This window comes from Lithobates pipiens, unplaced genomic scaffold, assembly GCF_037356315.1.
Source record: "Lithobates pipiens isolate NorthernLeopardFrog02 unplaced genomic scaffold, aLitPip1_a1.2 Scaffold_30, whole genome shotgun sequence".
Lineage (NCBI taxonomy): Eukaryota > Metazoa > Chordata > Amphibia > Anura > Ranidae > Lithobates > Lithobates pipiens.
Genome location: NW_027507791.1, coordinates 46,016,766 through 46,030,592, shown reverse-complemented (window position 1 = coordinate 46,030,592; position 13,827 = coordinate 46,016,766).

Here is a 13,827-nt window from a genome sequence, read left to right as displayed (position 1 = left end):
AGCTGAATGAGTAGGAGCAAATTTGGCCACTCTAGAAGGCAGGGATGGACTGGCCATCGGGACAGCCGGGAGTTTCCCGGTGGGCCGATGGCTCAGTGGGCCGGTTTCAGCGGCCTCCTATTGCCTCGAAGGTCCGCGGCAATCTACCCGTCAATCACCGACAGCTGGCGCCTGATGGGTAGATCGAGATTTAGCCAGCATGTAGAGTAGCGCAGGAAGCGTCTGTCTGTAGTAAGTTCTCTCTCATGTCACGCAGAGCTGCTCGCTCCCCGGCGGCCCCTCCTCTCTTCTCGTCTATCCCCATTCGCTTGTGACATTATCTGGGATAGACAAGAAGAGAGGAGGGGCCTTCAGAGAGCGAAGGGCGCTGCGTGACATCAGAGAGAACTTACTACAGACAGACACTTCCTGCATGCTGGCCAGGCTAGTAAACGATCCCATAGTGTGCCCTTTAATGTGCCCTGATGATGTGCCCCATAATGTGCCCTGATGTGCCCCGAGCCCTGATGTGCCCCGATGTGCCCTGTGCCCCGTGCCCTGATGTGCTATGTGTCCGTGCCCTGATGTGCCCTGTGCCCCATGCCCTGATGTACTATGTGCCTGTACCCTGATGTGCCATGTGCCCTGATGTGCTATGTGCCCATGCCTTGATGTGCCACGTGCGATGTGCCCTGATGTGCCCCATTCCCTAATGTGCCATGTGCCCTGATGTGCCCCGTGCCCCGATGTGCTGGGCCCTGTACCCTGATGTCCTATGTCCTGATGTGCTATACCCTGAATTGCTGTGCCCTGTACCCTGATGTGCTGTGCCCTGTACCCTGATGTGTTATGCCCTGATGTGCTGGGCTCTGTACCCTGATGTGCTGTGCCCTGATGTACTGTGACCTGTGCCCTGATGTACCCTGATTCCCCATACCCTGATGTGCTGTGCCCTGATGTACTGTGACCTGTGCCCTGATGTGCCCTGATGCCCTGATGTTCTGTGCCCTGATGTGCTGTACCCTGATGTACTATACCCTGATGTGCTGTGTCCTGTATCCTGATGTGCTGTGCCCTGATGTGCTGTACCCTGATGTGCTATGCCCTGATGCGCTGTGTCCTGATGTGCTGTGCCCTGTACCCTTATGTGTTGTGCCCTGATGTGCTATACCCTGATGTGCTGTGCCCTGTAGCCTGATGTGCTGTGCCCTGATGTGCTGAGCCCTGATGTACTGTGCCCTGTACCCTTATGTGTTGTGCTGGGCTCTGTACTGTGCCCTGAGGTGCACTGTACCCTGATGTGTTGTGCCCTGGGCCAGTCTGGATGAAGTCCAGGGCCACATTTTTGTCCCAGTCCAGCCCTGCTAGAAGGCACAAGGTACCAACAGGTTGAAACTTTATAATTAGCTTCCACTGCCAGGATGTTAGATGAAGAAGTTTTAGTTACAGACCAGATCCCAGATCAATCTGCTACATCTAATATCACATACACACGACCAGATTTTTTGACAACAAAGGTGTGGGCTTCAATGGACCAACGGACTTTAGAAATAGAACAGAGCTGCAAATTGCGGCAAAATTGCATCTGCAAAATCATGGTAAAATCACGCGACTTTGAAGTCGCCGTAGTGTGAAAGTGGCTTGAGGCCAGGTTCACACTGGTATGACACGACAGTCGTACCACTTTGGATCTGACTTTGCCCTATGACTTAAAGTCCGACATGCGTTCGACTTCAATTAACAGGGATCCGATTTTGATCCCCGACAATACCAGGCACCGCGTCTGGTATAAATCTTTAGGGGGAACGCCACACAAAAAGGATAAAAAAACAAAAAACGACATGAGTTCCCCTTCCAAGAGCATACCAAGCCCTTTGGTCTTGTATGGATTTTAAGGGGAACCCCCACGCTGAAAAAACTGCAGGGGGGTCGCCCCCAAAATGCATTCCAAGCCCTTATCCGAGCACACAGCCTGGCAGGTCAGGAAAGGGGGTGGAAACAAGCAATCACCTTCCTCCTGAACTGTACCAGGCCACATGCCCTCAACGTTGGGGGGTGGGTGCTTTGGGGCAGGGGGGCCCCACCCCAGAGCACCTTGTCCCATGTTAATGAGGACAAGGGCCTCTTCCCGACAACCCTGGCCATTGGTTTTCAGGGTCTGCGGGTGGGGGGCTTATCGGAATCTGGAAGTCCTCTTTAACAGCAGCCTTAAGTGGGAGAGCAGAGCAGACGTGCAGACAGAGGCTCTGTCCCTAGCTCCAGCTCCAGCCACAGATCTCCACAGGTCTGCCCGCAGCCCTCCTCGCTCTCCCCGGGACTTCCAGCAGCTGCCAGCAGCCTTACCGGCACTCAGTGAGGACAGTGACATGGGGGCTAGGAAACAATCCCCCCTAGCCACCCGATCCACCTCGCGTTCGCTTCCTTGGTCTTCCGCCGTGGCCGCGGACTGCCCGCCACCCGCTCTGGGTAGGTGTTTAGGCAACACCGTGTCTCCGGCCTAGTCCAGCCCCGTATCACGCCCACTCCACCTGGTAGTCGCCTCTCACTACATCCTTGAGCCGCGGCAGACCCGGGCTCGCACGCCGCTCGGCTCCCCCGCATCCCGACCCTCATTGGTACCGGGCCCCGGGACTTGGGATTAGGAAAGCCCGGGGCTCCGGCCTAGCCCAGCGGCCATCTTGGTCCACCCAACCTCAGTGGTTTAAATTACTTAACCCCCCCTTTCCAGCAGATCCTAAGGAACCCAGTGCCCCTACCCATCGGCCTTAAGGTGGGCAACACCGCAGCCACCTTGTGATCGCCCCCAATGTGCTAATTATTTAGACAAGGCAGACTGGTGGCTGCGGCTGAGCCCCATCCCACACAACTCTCCTCCCGGCTATCCCACCTCCATCTGCCCAGCAGGCCAAAGGGCCCCTCCATATTAAAGACTCCGCTGCATGTAGCAACCGGACCGCTCACCAGAAGCGCCAGGTGTTACAGCAAGCCAGGACCACCACAACCGGACCATCTCACAGCCAACTGGGGCCATCGCAACCAGGTAAGCTCGCACCCCCCCCTAGTGATTGATCCAGGGACTGCGTCTGACTGCCTCCTGCGTTTGGCTGCCACTGCCAGGGTTTTTTTTGCCTTCCTCTGGATCAACGGAAGGGCCGTAGGTTTAGCATACCCCTACCTCCGGCCTTCATATCCATTTCACACCATCTTTAGGACTACTATTCCGCATCACCACCAGATTTCTTTTCTGAGCGGGGATCTTCACCTGAAGCAAAAGGTAGCTGGAACAGCCAGCAACCCAATACAACAACTCCTTCCGCACAGGCGTCCCTTGATCAACTTACACGCTTACTAATAGCCATAGCACGGCGGCAAGTCTGATAACTAGCCCATCCTCAGGTTAAAACCCTGATCAGGATCATCATCTTAGGCCCCTAATACTATCAACCTCATTCACGGATCATGTGCCACTTCAAATACTCAGCAGAAGTTCTCTACAGACTAAGGAATATCAACACAACATTGCCATCTTGAATCTTCCATACAAAAAATCCTTCAAAAAGAACAACTGCTAAAGACCGGACGACAAGCAACCATCAACCACAGGAAGATATCTACTCAACCACAACAATTAGCTTGCGCTTTGATCAACGCCAGGTCTGCAGTCAAACACAGACTGGAAGTACACAACTTCATCGCTGAGAGCAATGTAGACTGCCTCTTCATCACCGAAAGCTGGCTAATCCCTAAATGAGACACCATCCTCACCGAATTGGTGCCGAAAAACTACAGGATCCTAACCGAGCACCGGAAAGGAAAAAAGGAGGAGGCCTAGCAGTGATCTTTAAATCTCACCTGAACCCAGTGCCTTTTTATGGAGACCCTGACGCTACATCTTCAATCAACACCCCATGACACCACTCATATTCTACCATGCTACAGACCGCCGGGACCAAAGTCCAATCTTCTTTCACCCCTCACGGAATTCATCGCAATACACACCCTAAAATTAAAAAATTTCCTGCCACTCAGAGATTTCAACCTCTGGGCAAACGAGCCCCAAGACCCCATCGCGACCGCCTGCATCAATCAACTGGAAGAATTGGGTCTCCAGCAACTGATAAAGACTCCCACACATGGGTCAGGACACACCCTGGACCTCATTTTTAAACAAAACGTTGACATCAACATACTCGACAACATGACATTGCCATGGACGGACCACCACGCCATCAAATTCAAAATCTCCTCCAACATCACCCACGAAAAACGGAAACCTGCAACAACAACACATTGGATCAGATCGCAGAAAAAACTGTACTCCGAATCCTTCAAAACCACTCTATCCAATAAGATAACTACAATGAACTTAAGCCACTCTGTGAAGAAAACACTCAACTCCCTGAACAAGGCATTACTGAAATTGGCAGACTCGGTAGCCCCCAAACGCAGGACTCTCATCAGGAAAAAAACTCTGGATGGTTTAATGGCTCCCTCTCTCTACTAAAGCAAGAATGCAAAAGAGCGGAAAGAACCTGGAGAAGAAATCCCACTGAGGAAAACCACTCAAACTACAAAGGACTCACAGAGAATTATCACAAAGCAATCTTCAAAGCTAAAAAGGATAATTTCTCATATACGATCTCAACGGCCTTAAACCGCCCTGGGGAACTGTTTAAAATAGTCAATCAATCAATCAATGAACCCGGTATGCCTAGAGCCCCCAGCAAATGAATCCCAAGATTACTGTGACAAACTGTCTGATTTTTTTCATCGATAAAGTCGAAACCATCAGGAAAACAATTTGTCAGAAGAAAACAGCCAACCTCAGCCATCAAAAACAAAAAGATGATATCTACACCAACATTCCACAACCACCGAAGTTTTCACTGAACCCAATTACCGCGGACACCACAAAAAACATCATCAATAAACTTTGTGACAGTACATCACCAATTGACATCATCCCCACAAAACTACTGAAAGAATGTTCCGACATCGTGGCTCCCACTATAACACACCTCATAAACCGATCATTCCAAGAAGGGATCGTTCCTAGCACCTTCAAACAAGCCATCGTCAAACCTCTGCTAAAGAAACCTAACCTTGACCCTCAGGACCCAAACAACCGTTGGCCAATTACAAGCCTTAACACCATTTCCAAGATCATGGAGAAAGCTGTAGTACAACAGTTACAACTCCACCTGAACACACACAAACTCCTGGACCCGCTGCAATCAGGCTTCCGCCCGGGTCATGGAACAGAAACAGCACTCCTTAAGATACGGGACGACGCCCTCGAAGCAGCAGATGACGGAGAGAGTCATGTCTCCTGGTACTGTTAGACCTGTTAGTGCAGCGTTTGATACAGTAGACCACAATATTTTACTCTTCCGCCTCACAGAAGTAGCAGGAGTCCAAGGCTCAGATCTCGAATGGTTCACGTCCTTCCTAGGTAATCGTTCACAGACAGTGAAACTAGGAGAATTCTTCTCTGAATCCCGGGCAGTCGCCTGCGGAGTCCCTCAAGGATCACCCTTGTCACCAGTTCTCTTCAACATTTACATCCGCCCACTCCTCCATATCATCAGATGTTCAGACCTCTGCTTCCACTCGTACACTGATGACACGCAACTTTATTTCCGTGTAACTGGACAAAGAGATCACCACCAACAACTAGAAAATTGCCTCAATTCAATAGAAGACTGGATGACCACCAACTCCCTCAAACTCAACGAATCAAAGACAGAGCTTCTTATCCTACACCCAAATCATAATTCCGTAACCAAAACCTCCTGGACACCACCTGCCATCTTTGGGCAGACCATCTCCCCTAAAACCAAGACCAAGATTCCCTTGGTTATTTTAGACTCACAAATGTCAATGGATGCACAAATAGGAGCAGTAGTCAGTGGATCTCACCATCTGCTACGCCTGCTACGCAGACTCATCCCTTTTATCCCAAAGAATGACAAAGCAGTGGTAGTTGGAACAATAATTAATTCACGACTGGACTACGCAAACTCGCTTTACATAGGATTACCACAATATCAATTTGCGCAATTACAACTTATCCAAGACACGGCGGCAAGGCTGATAACAGGAAAAAAACCTGGGAATCAATCTCTCCTTCCCTGAGGAGCCTACATTGGCTAACCATAAAGAATCGGATCACATTCAAGACCCTCTGCCTTACCCACAAATGCATACATAGAGACGCTCCTCAATACCTAGCTGAGAAAATAAATCATTACACACCAAACTGCAGTCTTCGATCAGCCAACAAAAACCTCCTCCTCGTGCCCAAATCCCGGTACAAATCTAAGGGGGATCGGAGATTCGCTGTCCAAGGACTTCGGCTATGGAATGCTCTACCAACCAACATCCGCCTGGAAGAAAACCACCTGGCCTTTAGGGAAAAAAATCAAGACCTTCCTCTTCTAGCTGATGATCAAAGCTCTTCACAGCGCCTTGAGGCGATTCAGTTCACGTTGTGCGCTATACAAATATCTCATTCATTCAACAAGGACGCCCCCAGATCCCTGCCCCCCACCCTAGTGAATGAGTATGGGGTACATTGTACCCCTACTCATTCACCTAAAAAAGTGTCAAAAATAAAACACATTACACATGTTTTTAAAGCAGTTTATTAGGCAGCTCCGTTGTCTCCTCCGATCTCTTCTCCCCTCTTCGGCTCTTCTGTGTCCTCCACTGACGTCTTCTGCCTCTGTCGGTTCTTCTGCCCTTTCCGGCTCTTCTCTGCTCTCTCTCCGGTTCTTCTCCCTCTGTCCACTAACTTCTGCCAGGTATTCTCCACTGTCTTCTGCTGGGTATTTTCCGCTGTCTTCTCCCTCTGTTCTTCATCCGATGCTGACTCAACGCTCTCTCCCGCTCAGGTGTGCGGTGTGGCACTACATATATTGGCATGGGGCGGGGTCAAAGGAGGCATGTTATATTCTTAATATCTAAATTTTAATTGGCTTTATTATACTTTATTCAGAATATAATTCTCCATATTGTGTGAAAGAGACTTTGAGACAATAAATTCTATGTTATGACTTGCATAGCTGGAAAAGTAAACATTTAAAACCTGTCAGGATTTTGATAAATGTTGTTTATGTTGAATTCTCCCGTTCATTATATATATGTTTTTAGAAAGTCATTTTCTATGTAAGTGAGAAGGCCTATGTAAATTGAGACGATATTTTTCATAGAGTCTGAAATTCTCCCTCCTCCCCATTTCCTGCCATATCATGTATGTAATTAAGAAGTCCTATGTAAGTGAGCTGAAATTCTACCTTCTACCTTCCCACATTTCCTGCCATTTCATCAGAAGGTAGAATTGTGTTTTAAGTGGTAACACATGTTAGCTTTGCTATGGTAATCACTCATTAGCCCACACTTTTGTAAAGGAGGAGTTATCTTTCGGGCGGGAGATTAGAGCCTGTTGATATAGTAGAAAGATTCAGCAGACTGTCTCTTGAAGATCAGCAGCCTAGGAAGACACATGTCTTGCACACAGCTTTCCAACATACAAAGGGTTATTCCGCCATTTTAAATGAGACATGACTTGATATATTGAATAAGAAAGAAAGATACTAATTATTATTATTGTACTATTTTTTGTAAGTATTCTTTTCTATTTAAATGTGTACAAATAAATACACATTTTTGAATTACGCTGACTCAGAACTAATTAAGGAAATTCGTCTCACAAAGATCAATCGATCTCATCATATATACTTAAGACTTTGAAACAATATTTATTCATTAGAAGCAATATTTTTACAAGGCACGCCTCTTATGATGTCACCGTCTATCATGTCCTAGGGCGGTGATGTCATAAGGGGCAAGGCCTCTGGATGACGTCACACGGTGACCCCCCCCATGCCAATATAAGTAGTGGCACACCGCGCACCTGGCATTAGAGCGGGAGAGAGAATTGAGTCAACATTGGAAGAAGAACAGAGGGAGAAGGCAGCGGAGAAGATCGGGCAAAAGAGCGAGAAGACAGCGGAGAAGACCGGGACATCGGAGAAGACAATGGACAGAGGGAGAAGAACCGAAAACACATTTGTAATGTGTTTTATTTTTGACACTTTTTTTTAGGTGAATGGGTAGGGGTATAATGTAGCGCCCCATACTTATTCACATAGGGTCGGGCCAAGATCTGGGGACCCCTTGCTAAAGGGGGTTTCCAGATTCCGATAATCCTCCTGCCCGCAGACCCCCGACAACCAAAGGCCAGGGTTGTCGAGAAGAGGCCCTTGTACTCCTTAACATGGGGACAAGGTGCTTTTGGATAGGGGGGCGCAGAGCCCCCCTGCTCCAAAGCACCCACCCCCCCATGTTGAGGGCATGTGGCCTGGTACATTTCAAAAGGGGGGCAATCGCTCGTCCCCACCCCCTTTCCTGACCTGCCATGTTGTATGCTCAGATAAGGTTCTGTTATGGATTTTGGAGGGTAATAAAAAAAAACGAAAAAATGGCGTGGGGGTTCCCCTTAAAATCCATACCAGACCGAAGTGCTTAGTATGCTCTTGGAGGGGGAAGTCATGCCATTTTTTTTTTTTAACATTTGGCGTGGAGTTCCCCTTCAAGAACCACAGAGCACAAGTCGCATGCCAAAGTCGTATCAGTCAAGACGGCGACATCTGACCTGCCCTTTCTCCCCTCCTGCCATGGTTGATCTCAGCTTTGAAGAAGATGGCTGATTTATGGCTGCAGCTTGTCTCAGCTGTGAAAACCTTCTGGAGACAAGCAGCTGCAAGAGGAATGCAGAGACTAAAAAGTCCCTCCTCACTTTGCATTACTCTTGCTGTTGCTTGTCTCGGAAAAGTGTTCACAGCCAAGAAAAGCTGCAGCTATGAATAAACCACCTTCATAGCTGTTGTTTGATCAGCCACAGCAGGAAGGGAGACAGTAGACAAGCAATGGCAAGAGGAATGCAAAGTCTGAGGAAATGTGTCAGCCTTTGCATCTGTAAGAGGGACTATGGGATTTGCTGATGTTGGCACCAAAAACATAAGTTTTTGCTAGAACACTGTCCCTCCTTCTGAGGCCAAACCCTCTGCCATATTGTGCCGAACTCTATGCCAGAGGCCTCCACATGACATTCCCCGCTGTTGAAGGATTGTCTACACATACATAAGGTACACTTTCCTGTTGGTACTGGAAAATAGAATAATAGTCACATTACATCAACATTCCAGATTATTGACAGTACATAGTCAAATATATTTAGTGGACAGTCCACAGCTGTCACATGTGAAAGCATATGCAGGACTTTAACCAGCTACCCCCTCTAACAGTCTCTCCTTCCACCCACGATAATTAGTACTCAAAGGACGCTCCTGAGTGGAGGTCTACTTCTCCCCAGCCTCCAGCCCTGTCCAGGGCCTCATTGTGGTGCCTACATCTGTGCTGATGTGGGGTGTTTAACTCCCATACCCTATCTGCACTAAGGCTCCTCCCAACCTGGCTTATATCTGGGCACTGACTCACCCATGATATCACTACAGGAGGGTTCTAACTAAAAGGGGCCTAGCACCTGATGGCACTCTCTGCAGTAACCAGACACTATTCTGGCACAGAGCCACCTAGTGACAGACTAGCTAACTGTACCTGCCTTCATATTTCTCTGGTTGTTGCTTGTCTTTGTAAAAAGTTCACAGTCAAGACAAACTACAGCCAAGAATCAACTGTCTCCTTTGCAGCTAGTGTTGGATTGGCTGCAGCAGGAAAATACGGGGACAGTAGAGAAGCAACTACAAAATGAATGCAGAGCGAAGGGGGATATGTCAGCCTCTGCATTTCCCTTGCCGTTGCTTGTCTTGGTAAAGTGTTCCCATCTTCCCGGTGGGTCTCGCTGCTCCGCCGCTGTCATTTGGCGAAGCCGTCACTCCTGCGCATGCGCACAGGAGCCGCCACGTGCAGCATATCGCCGTTGACGGCGGCGCGCTCAGTGCGCCTGCGCGCCGCTGTCTACGGCGCATGCGCCGTAGACAGCGGTGTGTCTTTCGGTAAATATCTCCTAAACCGTGTAGGTTTAGGAGATATTTCTTGGACCTACAGGTAAGCCGTAATCTAGGCTTACCTGTAGGTCAAAGTGTGTTGTAAGTGTTTACAACCACTTTAATACTTTGTCAACCAGTCCCCGTTGGCTCTTCTCAACTTTTAACACTCTGCTTTGTCCCCCACCCACTCTACCCACTAACTCACTCACTGCCCAAGAGATTGACAATCACTTCAAAGTCAAGATTAATGCAATTCGTGAGGACACTTCCACTGTGCGTACATCTTCCCCACCCAACATACCTGGCCTAACAGCACATTCAACACTCTCCTCTTTTGAATTGGCTACTACTGAAGAGGTTACAAAACTTTTCTCGGATGCCCACCTATCCAATTGCCCCTTGGATCCTGTTCCCTCACAACTACTATGATCACTCTCTTCTTCTATCCTATGCTCCCTCACTCACATCTACAATCTCTCCCTCTCTAGTGGCACCTTCCCCTCCCTTCTAAAACATGTGTGGATCACTCCCATAATTAAAAAGCCCTCACTGGACCCCACCAACCTAAACAACTTAAGACCCATCTCATTGCTCCCATTCACCTCTTAACTAGTGATGGCGGAACAGTTCGCCCGGCGGTCGTTTCGCGGCAAATTTCGGCTGTTCGCGGTCCGCCCGTTCGGCAGACTATTGGCGCAGTTCGCCCCGCGGACTTCCGTGTTTTTACTGTGTAAAAGAACTTTGACCTGATGACACATCCATCATGGGGTACAGGACAGCCAATTGAGACATTACAGCACATGGACACTTGGACATTCCCCCTAACTTATAAATACACCCAATCCGGCGGCCATTTTACATTCTTTCTTCTGTCACTATAGGGAGAGGTTGCTGTGTGGAGCAGGGAGAGATTACAGTGACCCAAATCGCTAGCTATTTGGTACACAAAAGTTCTTTTCAGGACTGGTATAGGTGTTAGGTGTAGTTCAGGATAGGCAGTGCTGTGCTAGTGAAGTGATTGTTGCAGCAGTCTGAGTGTCTTTTGTCAGTTTAGAGAAAGGGACAGGACGCTGTGTGCTGCAGGGAGAGTGAGTTTAATCATTAGCTGTTACTATCAGGTCCACAAAAGTGCTATTCCAGTAACCAGTTATTGTTCCAGCAGCCTCTGTTTTGCCATTTTATATAGGGACAGGCAGGAAGCAGTGTGTCAGGCAGTGAGGGTCAGTTTAAACAGTAGCTGTTACTATTATTTCCACAAAGGTTTTTTTCAGGACTGGTATCAGTGGTATGGTAATAGGCTTGTACACGTATAATATTCTTTCTTCCAAATATAGAAAGAATATTATACTTGACTGCTGCCCTTCTGCTGCAGTCTGCTAATCATTCACAACTCACTTGTTCCACAAAGCTCTTTATCAGGACTGGTAACTTGGTCTGTCTAGGGTGCTACAGTACATAGGGTTGAGTGAGGTACAGTCTGCTATTCTATAAGGACTGGTATCGGTCCACAATACATAGGGTTGAGGTGCACTACTGCTGACCGCTGCCCTATACTGCAGCAGTCCTTCATCGGTATAGGGACTGACGTACAGTCTGCTAATCACTCACACACAACCTACTTGGTCCACAAAAGTCCCTATAAGGAGTTTTGTCACATGGTCATTTAAAAAATGACAGGCAGAGGAAGAGGCAGGCCCTTCCGCAGGGGTGGTATACAGGGGTGGGTCATATTTCTACTGTGGCTACTTATTATGAGGGGCTCACACCATCCCTGTGCTATGCTGACATCCTCCTGGGGCTGCTTATTATGAGGGGCTCACACCATCCCTGTGCTATGCTGACATCCTCCTGGGGCTGCTTATTATGAGGGGCTCACACCATCCCTGTGCTATGCTGACATCCTCCTGGGGCTGCTTATTATGAGGGGCTCACACCATCCCTGTGCTATGCTGACATCCTCCTGGGGCTGCTTATTATGAGGGGCTCACACCATCCCTGTGCTATGCTGACATCCTCCTGGGGCTGCTTATTATTAGGAGCTCCCACCATCCCTGTGCTATGCTCATTATGAGGGGCTCCCACCATCCCTGTGCTATGCTCATTATGAGGGGCTCCAACCATCCCTGTGCTATGCTCCTTATGAGGGGCTCCCACCATCCCTGTGCTATGCTGACTTCCTCCTGGGGCTGCTTACGGTGCAGGTGTCAGTGATGTATATCACAGTGCTGATGTCAGTACTCTCTATCACGGTGCTGCTGTCAGTGCTGTATATCACGGTGCTGGTGTGAGTGCTTTATGTCACGCTGCTGATGTCAGTGCTCTGTATCACGGTGCTGCTGTCAGATGACTCTATCACGGTGCAGGTTTTATTGCTGTATGTCACGCTGCTGATGTCAGTGCTCTCTATCACGGTGCTGCTGTCAGATGACTCTATCACGGTGCAGGTGTCATTGCTGTATGTCACGCTGCTGGTGATCATCTCCTGCACCCTCTTCTTTGCCTACCCTGGTCCCTGACCTTCCCTCTCCTCCATTGCCTTCATACGCTCCACAGTCCTGAATTGTCAGAACAATTTCCCATATAAAAAAAGAATGCTTGTAGTTGTCGATCCCAGATTCACCTCATACATGTGTTATGTCATTGGCCATGTGGTGGGACTATGTTTGCACAGCTAATAATTATTTTGTGGCTGCAAATTTGACCTATAGGTTTGCGAAGTTCGCCTCCCATTGAAGTCAATGGGGCCCGCCGCGAACGTTCCGGTTCGCGAACTATCGGCCGCGTTCGCGGTTCCCGTTCGCGAAACGTCCCGTCGGAAGTTCGTCCATCACTACTCTTAACTTCTAGAACACTTAGTCTACAACTGTCTTAGCTCCTACTTCAGTGAAAATAACCTTCTTGACCCCTTACAGTCTGGCTTTCGCTGGCAGCACTCCACGGAAACTGCCTTACTAAAACTCACTAACGATTTACTAACTGCTAAAACCAACAACCAGTACTCCATACTCCTACTACTTGACCTTTCTGCGGTCTTTGATACTGTTGACCACCCGCTCCTTCTCAATAAACTACATTTACTTGGCCTCCGAGATTCTGCTCTATCCTGGTTCTCTGCCTATCACAGCGCTCCTTCAGTGTCACCTACAATATCGTCTTCTCCTCTCCATTGCCCCTTTCTGTGGGGACCCCCCAAGGCTCTGTTCCTGGACCCCTTCTCTTCTCCATCTACACCTCCTCCCTTGGTCACTTGATTACCACCCACAGCTTCCAATACCACTTATACGCCGATGACACCCAAATCTATCTGTCTACTCCTCACCTCACTCCTTCAGTCTCCTCTCGCATTACTAATCTGCTAACTGACATATCAGCATGGATGTCACACCACTTCCTTAAACAAAATCTCTCTAAAACTGAGCTATTAATATTCCCCCCTGCACATGCCCCCCTCCATGACCTTTCCATTAAACTGAACAATGCAACTATCAGGCCCTCCCATCACGCCAGGGTACTCGGTGTAACCCTAGACTCTGACTTGTCATTTTAGCCACAAGTCCAATTGTCAAAATTTTGTAGTATTCACCTCCGTAACATCTCTAATATTTGCCCCTTTTTAACAAATAAAACCACCAAGCTCTTCTTTCACTCCCTCGTTATCTCTCGCCTTGACTATTGCAACTCCCTTCTCATTGGCCTGCCTCTCCATAGGCTCCTCCCCTCTTCAGTCTATCATGAATGCTGCTGCCAGACTTATCCACCTTACCAACCACTCAGTGTCTGCCAACCCTCTCCTCCAATCCCTACAATTGCTCCCAATCACTCAGCGAATTAAATT